We start from the raw sequence: 18,043 nt of genomic DNA on the forward strand, positions 1-18,043 counted from the left end.
CCTTCTCCAGAAGTCATCCAATCCACCCACCATTTGCCCACATCAGCTTACTGCTCCTTCTGTGTGCTTTCCATGGCTCTCTGGCCCATGCTTAGGCTCTGCATCTCAAGGATTAACACCATCCCCACATCCACCCTCTTCCTATTGAACTTGGGTCTTCCTAAAATTCAACATTGAGCCCCATTTTAGAAGACGCCTGTTTATGCATCTAGAACTTTCCTGAATCTATGTTTTTTCCCTTGTCTGTGTTCTGTAGCCCCGAGAATTGGGACTAAGTGCTGAAATTGCTCTGTAGGCTGTGAGAAATCTTGACTTATTTCCTGCCATATATGTAAGATTTCCAATGTCTAAGCTTGGGTTAATTTTCTATTTGGAGCTATATCTAGAGCCATAAGGCTCTAAGGATTTGAAGATGGAGAGGTTCAGGGGAGTGCTATATTGGTAAAAAATGCCTAAGGCTTCAAATAGCAGAAATCTGCTTAGAAAATAGACATTTAACTAATATATCAATAAGACTGGAATTAGGTGGTTCCAGGATAGGTATAGTGGTTCAACAATATCAGCAAGGACCCAGGTTCTTTTTGTCTGTCCACTAGGCCAACCTCGGTGTGTTGGCTTTTTTCCTTGTCCTTGTTGCCTCATGGTCTCAAGATGGCTGCTGTAGCTCTAAGTGTCAAACATCTATATTCAAAGCAGAAGGAAGGGACAGGCCCCTTCACTATTTCTCTTTGAATCAAAAAGCAAAATTCTTCCCAGAACGTCCCCCAGCCATTTCCTACTATGTTTAGGCAGAACTAAGTCATATGCCCATTTCTAAACCAACGGACAGCAAAAGAGATAAGTAACCAGCTGCCACAATGACACACATGGGCCTGGTGAGCCATGGAGTGCCAGGGTGCCTCTGCGGCTGGCTCCTTTCTCCTTTTACAGAGTCCCAGCTCTGCTCTGGTCATTCCTTTATCCTCTTGCCCAAGGCAGGCTCATTGTTCCTTCCGCAATACGTGCATTTTCACTGTGTCATAGCTTTCCCCCCCCCTTCAATCTCCAAGATTTTTCTTCAATTTAGTTCTGGCTAGCACCGTGGTCGGCAAACTGCGGCTCGCAAGCCACATGCAGCTCTTTGGCCCCTTGAGTGTGGCTCTTCCACAAAATACCACGTGCGGGCGCGCACGTACAGTGCGATTGAAACTTCGTGGCCCATGCGCAGAAGTCGGTATTTTGTGGAAGAGCCGGTATTTTGTGGAAGAGCCACACTCAAGGGGCCAAAGAGCCACATGTGGCTCGCGAGCCGCGGTTTGCCGAGCCGCAGTTTGCCGACCACTGGGCTAGCACATTGCTCCACCCAGGCCCTACTTGCCCTCAACATCTTGTCACACACTGCCTATAATGTCTCATTTTTTTTTGGTTCAAATTTCCCAAAAGGAGAGTCTGACTGGTCTAACTAGGTTTCTTTATATGTTTGAGCCAGGTGATTTCAAAAGTCCTTGGCCAGTCTATCATGGGTCCTGGTCCAGTGACCTTGGATGTATGTGCGGGGAGGGGAAAGAGGCAGGGTCATGTGATACAACACAGCCACCTGGCAGTGAGGGCTGAATGAGGCAGCTCCCCACAAAAGGGGTTGTGAGGTAGGACAGGTGCAGTGGAGTGGAGCAACAATGTAAGTTTAGGGTACTCTACCAAGAGAGAGACCGCATGGGAGAAGACTAAAGAGGGCATGAAACACAGGTGGACATTTCAGTTCCATTTCAGTAGATGGTACATGGAGACAAGTGGCAGACAGTGCCTGACCTATGGCCACAGTCCAACCATCATGGTCAAATGCAGCCATCTGGTCACTCCAGTTGAGACCCAGTCATGCGGGAGCAGAAATAAACTAAAAAATTCCAAGACCGAAGCACAAAACCCAGCGACCAGCTGTCCTCCTGTCCGTGAACATGTAAGCCTTGCTAAGGAGATGCAGAGGCAGCTGGCAAGGACCCTCCCTTTCGTTCTCTTCTTAATGCTCAATGGTGGGCTCACAGCTTCACCAGGTTCAAAGTCCAGCTGCCTAGCAGCAGCCTTGGGTCCCTAGGAAATGCAGTTTTCACAGGCAGTGCCAGCACTGGGAAGCAGCTCTGATATCCCACCAAGAACATTCTAACTTACTAGCTGTTAAAGAAAGGTAGAAGAGCCCTGCTGGTGTTTCTCAGTGGTTAGAGCGTTGGCCAACGTACTGAAAGGTCGAGGGTTCCATTCTCGGTCAAGGGCATGTACCTGGGTTGCGGGTTCACTCTCCGCCCCCAGTTGTGGCACGTGTGGGAGGCAACTAGTCATTGTGTCTCTCACATTGATGTTTCTCTCTCTCTCTCACATTCCCTCCCTTCCACTCTCCCTGGAAAGCAATAGAAAAAATATCCTCAGGTGAGGATTAACAACAACAAAGAAAAGTAGAAGAGAGCTCTAAGGCTCTATAAGACCTTAGATGTATACACAGAATGTTCCCTCCCACACTCTTTTTTCTTTCCCCAGGGGAGGCAGAGATTTTGCAACAACAAAAGGCAGGAAGCTCTTTCTGTGTTTTGTGCTTGGGACCCAGAACTTTGCTATACATCAAAGGGATGATGCACTCTCACTGGGGATGGGAGTGGCCCAGGTGGACATTCACTACAGCCATTAGCATCTGTTCTCATTGCCTCCACGAACTTCTCGGTTGCTGCTAACCATAGACACAATTCACGTACTCCATGCCAGACGAATACCTACTAGGTGCCAAGCAGGCACTGTGAATATGGAGATGCTTCAGACCTTGCCCTTAAGAGCTCCAAGTTCACGCCGAAGGTGGTCCCTAAGCCAGCCGTACTTAGCCAGGACACTGATGGACAGCTCTGCAACAATACTGATTTCTTGCTTGTTTCCTGCCCGCCCCGCAAGGTCATTCCCAGGATTAGCACAATGCATGGTGGGTAGCAACAGTTCTCAGGCAGAGCTGAGGCAATGGGGACAAAGCATCTGCCACCCAGGGATATCGGGGCTAAGCAGGCTGGCCTGCCTGGTGTCAGGTGGGGAGTGGTAATCCCAGAGAGATCACCTCCCTCCTGTACGAGGTGGACGAGACCAACCGACAGCCATCCCAGAGAAGGCGGCTCCGTCTCCAGTCAAAGGTAAACGCACCTGCATCCATGCCTGCCCTGAACCACGACCCACCAGCTTCACTCGCAGTGTCCACAAGTCGTCCTGAGTCTCTCCACGTCTCTCAGAGGTGCCAGGAGGAACATAAAGATGAGATGTGTTTTTTTTCTTTCAAAGAGCTTGAAGTCTGTTCGAGAAGAAAAAGGTTTTTGATATAAAGGTATGAAGGACTAGGACGTTACGTTGAGTGCTGAGTGAGTTCTACAGGCAGTGAACGCTCATAGATGTGCAGAGCAGAAACCCAGCGCAGGCCTGCAGGGTCCCTGGAAGGCTTCAGGGGAGAAGTGGGCTTTGGGCAGGCTTGGAGGATGGGCAGAATGCAGGGGGGAGGGCTGCATTCCAGGGGGAGTGTGGCGTGAGCATCGACCCGGGTGCTCAGGACATAGGCCCCTCTTCATTCCCTGTGCTCTCCCTGCTCCTGCTGTAATCACAAGAGGAGAAAGCCAGAGGCTGCTGTCTCCTTGCACAGAAGTTTCTCGGAAACGGGGGTGGGGGGACCTGTGACACTCTCGTTTCCTATGGTGTCATCACAGTGGGAAGCCAGGGTCAAGGCTGTGCTGTCAACACAAACCTCAGCCTTCCGGCCAGAGTAGAACTGTGGGGTCATCCTGGGAGGACTGCTTCTCTTCAAAGGCCAGGATCTGGGGGCTTAATGCTGATAAAGACATCATCTTGGGAAACCAGACTCTCAGCCCAAACCTGGCTCTGCTCGCACAATGCACGTGGTCAAACATTTGGACAGAATTCTGGCAGAATTTCAAAGGACTCATGGAGCAGAGAAAATCTTTGAATATTATGAATAGAGAAAATGTCCATTCATCTCCTCATTCACACTGGAGATGCCCTATGAATAGCAGCAGTGCAGGAAAATCCTCAGAGGGAGTGAGCAGCTGCCAGAGAGGATGAAATCACAGGGCCGGGCTATCATACAGATGGAGCAGAACCCACGTCAGAGCTCACCCTTTAGCGTCTCAGACAGGAGAAAACTCCTCAATGAGTGGAGTGACGCACTGAGAAAGCACAGACCTCACCCAACAGCACATCAGCCATTCTGGAGCTAAATCTTTCAAATGTAATGAATTGGGGGTGGTGATCATTTGAGGAGGAATCAGCCCTTATTCATCACCGGAAGATTCTGACTGGAGAGAGGGGTTATGAATGATGGAGCTCATGAAACACAGACCACGCAGGGCCCAAAGAAGACTGCTGGAGGGGCCTCATGAGAGAAAACACGATGACAGGGCAAATCTGGAACTTGTACTTTTAGTGCCAGACATGACAGACTTTGGCTATAGGGAAAGCAGGCATCCTGAGGGAGAGAGCTTGTTCAGTGACACAGACGTGCACCTATAACCCTTGGGGTCCACATGCGGGGGTACTAATCTGTGCATGAGAAGGATCTGGGCTCTGCAACTCTTGGCCATTTCCTCTCCATGGGGCTACAATGCCTCTCTTTCTTCTTCTTTCTTCAGTAAAGTCTTGGCCTGTAGGTGAACATGTGCTTAATCCAGTGATGGTGAACCTATGACACGCGTGTCAGAGGTGACACGCGAACTCATTTTTTTGGTTGATTTTTCTTTGTTAAATGGCATTTAAATATATAAAATAAGCCCTAACCAGTTTGGCTCAGTGGATAGAGCGTCAGCCTGCAGACTCAAGGGTCCCAGGTTCGATTCCGGTCAAGGGCATGTACCTTGGTTGCGGGCACAACCCCAGTAGGGAGTGTGCAGGAGGCAGCTGATCGATGTTTCTAACTCTCTATCCCTCTCCCTTCCTCTCTGTAAAAAAAAAAAATCAATAAAATATATTAAATATATAAAATAAATATCAAAAATATAAGTCTTTGTTTTACTATGGTTGCAAATATCAAAAAATTTCTATATGTGACACGGCACCAGAGTTAAGTTAGGGTTTTTCAAAATGCTGACACGCCGAGCTCAAAAGGTTCGCCATCACTGGCTTAATCTCTTACTGGTGGTGTCAGGTGGGCAGGAGACCACCTGCCCATCAACAGGCTGGTGACTACCTTACATGTTTGACCACTGGCAAGCATGCCGCAGGGGATGCTGCTGTGACTGGTTGGTCCGATCAGTTATTCATTCACTCAGCAAGTACCTTTTAGGTACCTGCTCTGATCTCTACCTGGCACTATTATCTATGCTGAAGAACAAGGACAGGGAAGGAGGTCTCAGCAGCAAATGGCTTGGCAACTTCGGGGAAAAGAGAGGGGAATCAGGAAAACAGTAGCACCTCTGAGACTGTCGGAGTGTCTGTGTCCCCAGGTTTCAGGTTGGAGGGGGTTAGGAGAGAGCGCTGGGGAGGGAAGGAGAAAGAACTCTGATCTGACTGTCTACCACATGTCAGGCCAGAGTAGGATTTCTCAGCGCAATCCTGCAAGCCTGGCACCCTTATCTCCCTTTGCAAGTAAGGAAGGTAAGGCACATGCACAGCCAGCAAGGGGCAGAGCTTTCCTGGAAGCTGGATCTGTTCACTCCAAACCCCATAATTTCTCAACAATCACAAGGGAGAGACCTGGTCCTGTAGCACCTCTGTTCCCCAGGTATGTTTCCAGAGACTCCGGGGACAACAAGAGGCACGTGGTGAACTGGGGAGGGCTGGCTTTTGAAGACTCTACTTCAAGGAATTGGGAAAGGCACACTCATTCATTCCTCCATCCATTTACTAAATCTTTGTTGAGCCCTACGGAGTGCCAGGCACTGTGCTCTGGTGCTGGGAATGTGAGTGAATTAGCCTGACATGGTCCCTGCCCTCGTGGAACTTCCGTTCTAGAGGCAGTCATCCCGCATGCTATGCTATGGGCAGCCTCTCCTGCCCATGGCCTTGGCAGTCCCTGCCCTTCTGCGTTTTTCTCATGTGCTCATCTTTTTCATCACAGTAACAGCCTGCTGCCCTGGTCACACAGGGGGGCCTGACTGTTAGGCACTGGGAGAGCTGAAGTCTATCCCACATGCTCACACATGCTACGCACAGAGGAGAATCACATAAGCCAGACTCACAGGGCTGAGAGTGACTTCTGGGAGGAAGATGTCAGCTAAGACCTGGAAGAATAAGTTCCAGCCTGGTGTGTGCTGAGAAGCACCTTCCAGAGAGAAACACGCTAGAAGGTGTGCTAGTGACGGAGCAGAGTGAAAGGGGCTGGGAGACGGCCAGTGCCGTGTTTGTGAGGAGCACAGAATATGGGGTGGAGGGAGGAGAAGAGCGACCCAGCCAACAAGGGCCCTTAGGCTGGACCCTAAGAACAATGAGGACCGTGAAAAATGTTGGGTTTGGGAGATGACCTGATCAGGTTTGTAGTTTATCCCCTCATTCAGAAGCCCAAGGCTGCAACAGTGAGGAGACAGCTGTTCAAGGATCTGTTAAATCGGTGCAGATGTGGTTATAGAGTGAGAATATGAGTTCCGTCTTTTTTTTTTTCCTCATGAACCAAGGTTTCCAAGAGATGCAGTGAACAGAATTACTATAGGTGGCCTCAAGGGGAGCTGAAGGAGACTTCAAGGTTCCCCAGAAATTTTGGGATAGATGTGCATGAGCAAACATCCCCCTCTTGTGGCCTAAAGAGGTATTGCTATTGTGTTCACAACGCCTGCAGGAACCTTGCTTCTCACTGTGAGAGCCAGTGAGAAAGGAAGTTGGGGCTGCATGTAGCTGTGGGACCAGGGGGTGCCCACCTCTTTTTTTTTAAATCTGAAATATATATATACACATATATATGTGTATATATATATTTCAGATTTAAAAAAAAAGAGGTGGGCACCCCCTGGTCCCACAGCTACATGCAGCCCCAACTTCCTTTCTCACTGGCTCTCACAGTGAGAAGCAAGGTTCCTGCGGGCGTTGTGAACACAATAGCAATACCTCTTTAGGCCACAAGAGGGGGATGTTTGCTCATGCACATCTATCCCAAAATTTCTGGGGAACCTTGAAGTCTCCTTCAGCTCCCCTTGAGGCCACCTATAGTAATTCTGTTCACTGCATCTCTTGGAAACCTTGGTTCATGAGGAAAAAAAAAAAGACGGAACTCATATTCTCACTCTATAACCACATCTGCACCGATTTAACAGAGATTCCGGAATAGGTGATTACATTTTTTTTCATCCATATTTTTTAAGTTTCTGTTACGGACATGGATTACTTTTGTTAAAAAAAAGAGAGAGAGAAAATGTATCACGTTACAAACCTGGTTGGTTACAAAACCACAAAGAGAGGGTCTGTTTTGGGGGACCAGACTTCCTGAAGGATGCCTTACCCACTCTCTCTAGCCATGTCCTTCATTCCCCTTCAGCTCACACACCCCCAGCCGCTCCTGCCCATGGGCTTGGTGGTCCCTTTCTCTCATGTGTTCACCTTTCACTCATAAAAGCAACACCTTCCTGACCTAGTCACACCGGTGGGCCTGACAGCCAGGTTCTGGGAGATCTGGAAGTCCATTCTACTCTTGAGGGTTCTCTCCTTTGTGGCTCTGATGCTGAACCAGGGCCGGTTCTGCCACATGTGCTGCATCTATGGGGTCTTTGCCTGGACAACTTTTCTGATTTTGAACAAGGGGCTCACCTGGCCTGCAGGTTTGGTCACTCTCGTCACCTTCACAGATTTTGTTTCTCCTGCTTGAAACTCTTCAAACTCTTCTCATGGGTGGGCAAGCTGCTTGACTTCCCCTCTGGAAGGTTCCCTGATGCTGGTCTAAGGTACTGGAACATTCTGAGCGGTATTCCAGCACTGGTGCCTGCAAAGTTTCACTGAGTCTGCATGAGCTACCGGTGGGGTCTTCTTTCAGCAAGTTCCTGATCTGAGCTGAACTCCTTGTCCTCAGTCCTTAGGTCACCAACTGAAAGTATACATAGTGCAAAGTAAAAAGCTATTGAAATAAAATCCATGCCTATCATAGGGGATCGATTACATAAATAATGGCATGTGATATAGCAATAAAATGAGGTTGTAAAATAATAAATGATCCTACATTTTTGAAAAAGGTTATAAATAATATACATGTAGTAAGATTATAAGTTGCTTTCATTTACTTTTTAAAGAAATATATTTTTATTGATTTCAAAGAGAAAGGGAGAGAGGGAGAGAGATAGAACATCAATGATGAGAGAGAATCATTGATTGGCTGCCTCCTGCATGCCCTGGGGATCAAGTCCAAAAGCCAGGCATATGCCCTGACCAGGAATTGAACCATGACCTCCCGGTTCACTGAGCCACACCGGCTGAGCTACTTTCATTTTCTTTTTAGCCGTATTTGTATTTCCTATAATGAACATGTATTACTTTTATAAGAAAATGTCTCAAATTAATATTTTACAAACTTGGGGAGTGGATGAGGAAAAAGCAGGGGGCCAAAATGGTAGTGGGGTGACAGGAGAAGTAGGGAAGAGTAAGTTGAGCTCTCCAGGCCACACAGGAAGAGGATGTTGCTAAGGAAGGGAGCCAAAAAAGTTGCTCCAAGGGGCCAAGGTTAGTGACCTCCAAAGAGTGAAGTCCTGGGGTACCCCTTGGAGGCTGGCAGAGTATGGAGGCTTGAGGTAACTGCAGAACAGGTAAAAAGGAAGGGGCCCGGGCAGAGGGAAGAAAGCAGGATTTGAAGGTATGGTCCTGTGTTGGACAAAGAACTCATACACATCTTAAACAATAATTTAAAAATAATTTTATATGTAAGCACTTTGTAGTTTACATTTCTCATTTACTTTCTCCTCTATTATTTTATTTGATGCCTGCAGATGAGGAAACAGAGGTTCAGAGAAGTGAAAGGACTTGCCCAAGATCACATCGTATACAGTGGAGCCAGGACCTGAATCCAGTTGGTTCCAGTGTTTGTTTTGCTGGGCTACGATACTCAGCTTTCCTTCATGAGCACGGGCAGTGAAGGTGAATAAAGGCCAAGGGGGAGATTACAATTAACTACTGGTAGTGATCGAACACTGACTGATTAGAACAGATGCTGGTCTCATCTGCAGATCCAGAGGCAGGGGCCTGGAGTCCTCTTATAGGACCCAGTGATAAGCATTAGATGCTGGGCCTTAGAGAGGTCCTGAGGGTTGGGGGAGGGGGGCAGGGAGCAGGAGGGGAGTAACTAGAGTGGCCAAGGTGGCTATTAGGGGACACAGCAGAAACCCGATTAACAATTAGTCTAGAAGCATTTCAATACTTTAACAACCCATCCATCCTGATTAACAATTAGTCTAGACCAGCCGTGGGCAAACTACGGCCCGCGGGCCGGATCCGGCCCGTTTGAAATGAATAAAACTAAAAAAAAAAAAGACCGTACCCTTTTATGTAATGATGTTTACTTTGAATTTATATTAGTTCACACAAACACTCCATCCATGCTTTTGTTCCGGCCCTCCGGTCCAGTTTAAGAACCCACTGTGGCCCTCGAGTCAAAAAGTTTGCCCACCCCTGCTCTAGAAGCATTTCAATACTTTAACAACCCATCCATCCATTCTGGTGGGCACCAGGTAAGTGTCATCCCTGCCTCTGGCCTCCCCTAGTTTTGTGTCCCAGAGATGCCAACAGAGACAGGAGACAAGAGACTGTAGAAGCTGTTGAACATGTTGCTTATTTCAGTGGGGGAGCTGAAATAAGGACACAGAACAAGAAGAGACTGATGTTCTCCCTGATGTAGGAATCCACGGGCACCTACAAATTTGTGAAGTCAATTCTTGGTTCCTTGTGCTCATGCAAAGACCAGTGGACACTGCTGATCTACAGCAGCAGCCTCCTAGTGGTGCTTCTTGGCTTTGCAATGGGTGTGTATTGTCCTCTTACAAAGGAGTGCTAAGTTCTGAGAACTTACAGCAAAGAAACAGTGATCTACCCACTCCTCTCTGAAGGAGACACAGGAGTGTGCCAGCCCCTCCACCCTGCCTGCTCCCCTAGGGAGCCACACGCGGCTCTTTGGCCCCTTGAGTGTGGCTCTTCCACAAAATACCACGTGCGGGCGCACAGGTACCGTGCGATTGAAACTTCGTGGCCCATGCACAAAGGCCAGCTTAGGAGTACCCTAATTAGGTTAATAACAATGTACCTACCTATATAGTTTACGTTTAAAAAATTTGGCTCTCAAAAGAAATTTCAATCGTTGTCCTGTTGATATTTGGCTCTGCTGACTAATATGTTTGCTGACCACTGCTCTAGGGTGAGGTGGATGCCTCATCGGGTCTATTCTCCTGATTCCCAACCCCCCTGCCTTTCCCTGAAGCAGAGCCCCCTCCATACACCCCACTGGGTGGCTTGATCTCCTAGGTTCCCTTCAAACTGAATACAGGCTACATGTAGGGAAGAAGAAAAGATAAAGTTATTGTAAATAAAGCTCTCCGTGAGCTACACCATTGAGTGTGATTTGGCTAAAAAGCAATCACACCGGATTTCAAAACAGCCCACTACTGTAAACTCCTCAGGAATGGAGGACACCGCTGTGGTTGGGGCACCTGTGAATGACTGAGAGGAGGCTTTCCGTTCCCTTTGCTGTCCTCCGACGACCTCAGTAGCTCTGAGTTCTGGACTGAAGGCCTCACACGAGTTTGATGATCACACTCGGCTCTCAGCACAGACCTGAAGCTGTGATGTCTGTCCTGCTTTCCAACACAGGCGGGCCCAGGAAAAAGAAACCAACACCTTGCTCTCTTCTCCAGGGGATGCTGCCTTTTCCCACTGGCTTGGAGGGATTGGTGCTCCCAAGACTCAATTGGTGGAAGCTGGTGATGGATGTAAATTTTTTAAAATTAATTTTATTTAAATTTTTCCCCGTTTTATTGAGATATGGAATTAAAAGTTATATATATTTCTGTAAATTTTTAAAATTAATTTTAAATTTCCCCCCCAGTTTTATTGAGATATGGAATTAAAAGTTATATATATTTAAGGTGTACAGGTTGATTATTTCAAATTAAATTTTGATTCATTTTGGTAAAATAGTTATTTTGAAAATTAAATAAGTTTGATTTATATTAAAGTAAATATAATTTGGATCTATTGATATGATCATATTTCCTGAATTTCCCCCTAAATGTCCTAGTTTCAAATATTCTGTCTAGTTGTTCTCAACAGATATCAGAACAGCTCAGAAATTCCAATTTTTAAAAATCCAACCTACCTCTCCCAGGTGGCTTCTGAAACCTGGAAACGGTACCCAAATCCTTTGTTAGCACACTTGTATTAGTTTTCTTTGCTGAGTAACAAATTACTCTAAAATTTAGCAACTTATAACAATTAACATGAATTTTCTGTCTCTGAGGGTGGGAAATCGGGGAGCAGCTGAGCTGGGTGGTTCTAGCTCAGGTCCTTTATGAGGATAAGGCCAAGATGTCTGCTGAGACTGGGAGTTTTTTCAAACTTTGGGTTTGTGTCTCCAGAGATAACAAGTTTGCTAAGAACACAATGTGGAAAGATCACACACCTCAGGGTCTCATGGTTAGTCTTTCAGTAAGAGGGTAAACAGAAGGGGCACAGAGTCAAAGCCCTTACTTTTCAGTTTCAAGAAGAGGGTGGGTAAGAAGCACCAGGAATGGGAAGTGCAGCCAGCAATGTGATTCTGTATTGTGGAAGAACATGTATTTTAGTTTCTGTAGAGAATGATTTAAAAATTGAGTGGTTTAAATAATGCTTTAAATGAAGCATACCCAGGTAAGAATGAGAATCAGAATGTCACAGGAACAACAACAAAATAAACCCAAAAACCTCTAGGACAGTGGTTCTCAATCTGTGAGTCGCGACCCCTTCGGCGGTCAAACGACCCTTTCCCAGGGGTCGCCTAAGACCATCCTGCATATCAGATATTTACATTACGATTCATAACAGTAGCAACATTACAGTTATGAAGTAGCAACAAAAATAATTTTATGGTTGGGTCACAACATGAGGAACTGTATTTAAAGGGCCAGAAGGTTGAGAACCACTGCTCTAGGAGGTCATCCAAGACCTAATTTATGTCCCACAGGTAAAAAGGCAAGAGCTAGGATGAATAGAGAGACACAGAGCTGGGTCAACATAGATTTGGGCTTTCTTTGGAGGAGGACAGACCCCTCCCTATTCTTATACCCGTTCTCTCTTCTCCTAACTGCTGGCCTGGCTCATTAAGTTCTCACTCTCCAAGGCCCAGGTGCTTTCCCAGGCCCAGCACTGCAGCTCCCAGGGCAGAATGGCCCGGAACTTCTCCAGCACCAGCAGCTTCAGGTTCAGTGCCTTCGAGGGCATCTCAGGCCTCAGCCACTGGCAGCAGAGTTCCTGGGAACATGGCAGAACCTCATGGGATCCCAAACCTCCTAGTCTTAGAACTGTCTGAAGTGTGGACAGGCCAGCTCAGGCTGGAAGATTCCTTGTAGCAAGGTCTCTTCCCTACCCCCTCAAGTGGTCCTCTGCCTCTACCTTCACCGTCAGAATTCTGTCCTATTTTTGAGGGGGTCTGGGTGACCAAGGACACAGCTCCCTCTCCCACTTCATGCTTGATCATTCTTAACTGGAAAAGTCCCCAACGAGGCTCACTTGTGCAGGGGAGATTAAGTTTCAGGTAAACTTCTCATGAGCTTCTTTATATGTAGGCACTTTCTGAAAACCATAAAATCCATTAAACAAAATTAAAAACCTGATTATAGAAAATTTCAGTCCCATTAAAGAGAATACAATAATACAATGAACTCTCACATATCCATCACACAGCTTCCATAGCTCAAGGTCCCCTATTTTCTGCCATTCTTGATTCTTCCATGCCCCATCACACTTCCTATGTGTGTGTAGTACTTTAAAGCAAATCCCACACAGTATACACAGTATATCTTTTTTTCTGATAGATAACTCAGTATGTAGCTCTAGGAGTTAAGAAAATTACACTTGAAAAAATTTTTTGGTTAATTCTCACCTAAGGATATTTTTCCATTGATTTTTTTTTTTAGAAAGAGTGGAAAGGAGAGGGAGACATACAGAGAGAGAAACATTTATGGGTTGCCTTCTGCACATGCCCTGACCAAGGGCCAGGGATCAAGCCTGCAAGGGAGGTAGTGCCCTTGACCAGAATAGAATCTGGGACCCTTTAGTGACTAAAGGGTGATGATTCTCAACCTTCCTAATGCCGTGACCCTTCCTCATGTTGTGCTGACCCCCAACCATAAAATTATTTTCATTGCTACTTCATAACTGTAATATTGCTACTGTTATGAATCGTAATGTAAATATCTAATATGCAGGATGTATTTTCATTGTTTGCGACCCACAGGTTGAGAACCACTGCTAGTCAGAGGACTGACGCTCTATCCACTGAGTCAAACCAGCCAGGGCTACACTTGAACTTTTAAAAAAAAAATGTATGATAGAACAACAACAAGTGGATGCTGATTTTTCAAACAAAATCATCTTCAGCGATGAGGCTCATTTTCATCTTGATGGCTTGGTTATTCGACAAAATTGTCGCATTTGGGGTTCGGAAAATCCACGAGTGATTGTTGAGAAACAAATGCATCCACAATGTGTCACTGTTTGGTGCGGATTTGGGGCTGGAGGCATCATCAGACCATTCTTCGAAAATGCGGCTGCTCAGGCAATAACAGTTAATGGTGCTCGCTATCTCGACATGATAATCCATTTACCCAATATCCTATTCCATACCTAACCCTATACTGTATATTTTATGAATCAATAAAAAATTTACAATTTTTAATTAAAAAAATAAATAAAAATGTATGATATTATAGAGAATAGTTTAGTGATCTCCCTGTACCTATTTCCACCTTCAATAATTATTGACACCTGGCTAATCTGCTTACATCTGCTCCCCCACTGGGTATTTTTCAAGCAAATCTCAGACATCATTTCACCCATATAGTCTGCAGTATATGTTCCTAAAACTATTTTCTTTTTTAAAGCGCAACCCCAATAGCATTATCCCTGCCAGAAGCCAATTCCAGCGTGACAGCAGGGCTGAATCTGGGAATGGCTGAAGGCATTTCCCCAAACCTGAATAGGATACATTAAATTGATTGTTGGCTGCCAGAAAGCTCAGGGCATCTTAATCTACATGGTATTTCCTCCTACTGACCTGAAGAGCTGTAGGCTAATTCCCCCATTCTGACAATGCCTCTGTATATGAAACCCTGACCCTTTGAAGTGTATATCTCTGCCTGGCCTCAGGACAATTTGTGTTAATAAAAAGCATGGGGTCCTGAGACAAGGAGATCTTAGATCGTAGTTTCCTTTAAACTAGGCTCCTCTGACCCCCAAATGCCTCTCAAATGCCTCTCATTATATTTCGTCTCTGGACTCCTATTTAATCTATGCACAGCCTTCTCCAGAATGCTGAACCCTTCTAGATGCCGGAACAAGAACCCCGGCATATCCCAACTAAAATTTAAAACAAATCCTTAATATCATCAATGTTCACATTTTTCTGATTTTTTAAAAACATTTTTATTAATTTCAGAGAGGAAGGGAGAGGAAGAGAGAGATAGAAACATCAGTGATGAGAGAATCATTGATCGGCTGCTTCCTGCACGCCCCCCACTGGGGATGGAGCCCGCAACCCAGGCATGTGCCCTTGACCGGAATCGAAATCGAACCCGGGACCCTTCAGTCCGCAAGCCGAGGCTCTATCCACTGAGCCAAACCAGCTAGGGCACATTTTTCTGATTTTAAAAAAATTCACAATTTTATGGTTGTTAGAATCATGATCCAAATAAGGTCTACACATTGCATTTGGTTGATAAGTCTCTTAGTCTACAGGTCCACTTCCCTTAAATTATTTTTGTCTTGAAACGAAGTATTTCAGCTGTTTGTTCTTAGAACGAAAAGACACCTAAATGCTTGAGCGCTTGTTCTGTGATCCGTACTGTGCTTTGCGGACAGCCCTGGGCCGGACTCTCCGTCGGGGCCATTCCCTGGTTCTCTCTGGGCTGGTACCTCCCTGTCACAGCAGTGGGTTGGGCTGGATGTTCTCTACTAAAGGCTCCTCCGAGACTCCCATGGACCCCTCTCATCACTGTGATTCGGGCGGATCTACGCCAGCCGAGCGCATTCCCCGGGAACTCTCGCCGCGACCCATCCGAGCGGGGCCGGCTCACGAACGACACCCCGCCTCTCCAGGAGGCCGTCCACCTGCCTAGGTGCTCGGGAGCCCAGGTAACGCCAGAGGAGCTTGCCCCAAACGCGGGAAAATCCTCACCACCCGCAAGGCGAGCAGGCTGCGGTCCGCTCTGACCGCGGAGGCGAGCGGCAAGGCCCGCCCCCCGCAACTGCTATCCTCCGAGTCCCCTGCGGAGGGCCATTAGCCACGGGCTCGAGGCTCTACGACCTTTCTGTGTCCTGGGCCAGCAGGTGACCGTGCGCAGACAGCACCCCACCACCCTCCCCTAACTTCCCCCACCAAGGCGCCTCCGACACCCAGCCCTTGTTTCTGGGGCCAGAGGAGGCAGAAACACTCGGCTGGGCGGGGACTCCGGACTACATTTCCCAGGAGACTCCGGGCACAGCACACTTCCGGCCGTGCGGCACAAAAAACGGTAACTTGGAGTTGCCAGAGACAAATCCCCAGGTAATTGGGCTTCTGAAGCCCTTGAACAGAGGAGCGGAGACAGAGGAGAGGGATGAAGTAGGGAAGGAGAATGGGAAATGTGGTTGAAAAGCAACGTGAAAGAGCACAACCCCTTCTGTTTACCTTTTTTGTTTCCACGGACGTTCACGGTTCGCAAGAACATCGCACAGCCCTCTGGGTAAGGCAGGCGACGTTGCTTAAGGACTATGGGAAATGTAGTCACTGATTAACGCACTACTTTGAGCGCTACGATAAGCCAGGTTTGCTGAGCAAAGGGGATAAAACCCTTTCGGTTTGTCCACCCAAACAAGTTTTACCTCCCTAACATTTACGGAATCTGTGCCTATCTCTTCATGCCAACACCCAGTGCTGTAGTCTGCATTTCCTGATCAACCTGCTCTCAGTCTTGTTCCCTTAAGTTTGCTTAAGTTTGTGCCACCAAAGTAATTGTCACGGCTCTGCTTAAGGCTCTTCATTGACTAAAAGAATCAAGTTCACACTCCTTGGTTGGCATGTGTATTTGACCTCAACTACTGTCTCCTGTTAGTCTTCTTATACATAAGAATCACCCTTTAGGTCAGCGATTTTTTCAATGGTGTACTGCAATAATTTTTAAAGCATGCATTACCTGACTAGTCAGAGGCATTAACCTCTTTCCCCTTAGATTGTAAAAAAAGAAAAATGACAACAGCCAATACAACAATAGCCATCCACTGTGAATGAATGAAAACTATACCTACTTTTTTTTTTGTCAGATCAGCAAAAAGTATATTTTGGTGTGCCGCATAATTTTGGTAATTAACTTGTGTGTCCCACGAGATGAAAAAGGTTGAAAATCGCTGCTCTAGATGGTTCTTCATCTCATGTGATTGATGCTTTAAAGCTATTGTCACTATTTTTAAAAAATTCAGGGCACAAATACCTGCTTTTAACAGTTGCACCCAAAAAAGGGTGATAAATTCCAAATGTAGTTAGATTTGCAAAGTATTCTCTAAAAGTACTCAAAATAGGTTTCTATAAGTAGAGACCAAGTTCCTCATACTCTGATAAAATTAGAATTTCATTCCTATGAACAAAGTATTTTATTACATGATAAGGTTAACTCACACCTAGGTGTTTTCTAGGCCTTGTAAAGTCACACAAAAGATTAAAAATGATAGTTATTGTGTAAGGTACTTATTACAAAACTCCAGTAAGACTATAAATGTAAAATAGAGTGATTTTTAACACAATATTTGAAATGTCTAAGATCTATAATTATGATCCAAAGAGCAGTAATTGTTGAGTGAATCATACTGAAGCTTTAGAGAAGGGAGGCATTCTTCTTCTCCTTCTTTTTTTGCTGGCTGCTTGTTGCGTATTTTTCCGTGATCCAAGGCACATGTTTACAGGGTGTTAGGAAGGCTCACGTGTGGCTCGGATAGTAAAGAGCAGGACTCTCTCAACTTTCTTTTTGGTGTTTTGCTGTTTTGATACTAAAGAACCCAATTGCTTCTGCTTGCTGCAGCCTGACTAGTCTATGGGGTGGGGTTGGGTCAGGGGGAGAGGGTGGTGAGAGGAGCTCAAAGGAGCCTAGAGCCTCTGGAAGTCTGGTGGCTGGTGGCAGCCACTCAGGATGGAGCCCAGCATTGGCTTTGCCAGACTGGCCGTCAGGCTGCTGCCTTGTGGCCTTCCTGAGCCAAGTCAAAGGTGATCATGCTGCTTGAGGCCTGAGGAGATTCTGCATATTCTGGGGACTCCAACACTGTGGCCGTGAACAGGAGAGGGGAGGCATACTTTTAAAGGCTATCAAAAAGCCTAGATAGGAATGAACTGTAGAGAGCAGAAAGATAGATGAGGTGTTGCGCAAATCAAAGCATTAAAAACTTTCCCTTTGAAGTGGGAATACTTGGAAGACACACAATTTCTATTGGCTTTTAACTTAGGAAGAATGGCCTGTATCATAAATGTAGAAAATTTAAATGATAAAGCAGTTAAGAAGTCATATCAAAAATATGTGATCTATTCTTAACATTCAAAAGCAGAATTTCCTCCCTCTTCATTTATTTAATTTCTTTGGTTTTGGTGTTTAAAATGTGAAACCATTCATTTCTTGCTCAAGGAGAGAGTACATTTGTTGAGAAAGCATCAGCCAAGGCCAGAATATGCAGTTCTCATTAATCAAGTAAGGGAGGCTGAAGTCAAGATTGAGAAGAGCCATAGTTCGAGTAATTTTCTTTCTTTTTAAAATAATTTTTAAATTATTCTGCTGAATATTTTATTTTTTAATTACTTATTTATTTTTATTTCAGAGAGGGAGAGAAAGAAACATCAATGATGAGAGACTCATTGATCAGCTGC

At 46.0% G+C, this 18,043-nt stretch overlaps 1 long non-coding RNA gene across 1 annotated transcript; it reads right to left on the minus strand.

Moving 5' to 3' along the window:
- Positions 1 to 2,460: 2,460 nt before the first annotated feature.
- LOC106728296 lies at positions 2,461 to 10,878 on the minus strand. Its single transcript, XR_001364574.1, has 3 exons — positions 10,617 to 10,878; positions 7,741 to 8,014; positions 2,461 to 3,295 (listed from the first exon to the last, which is right to left on the minus strand). It is a non-coding gene; the product is annotated as an uncharacterized LOC106728296 (long non-coding RNA).
- Between the last annotated feature and the right edge of the window lie 7,165 nt (positions 10,879 to 18,043).

Source organism: Myotis brandtii, unplaced genomic scaffold (genome assembly GCF_000412655.1).
Source record: "Myotis brandtii unplaced genomic scaffold, ASM41265v1 scaffold583, whole genome shotgun sequence".
NCBI lineage: Eukaryota > Metazoa > Chordata > Mammalia > Chiroptera > Vespertilionidae > Myotis > Myotis brandtii.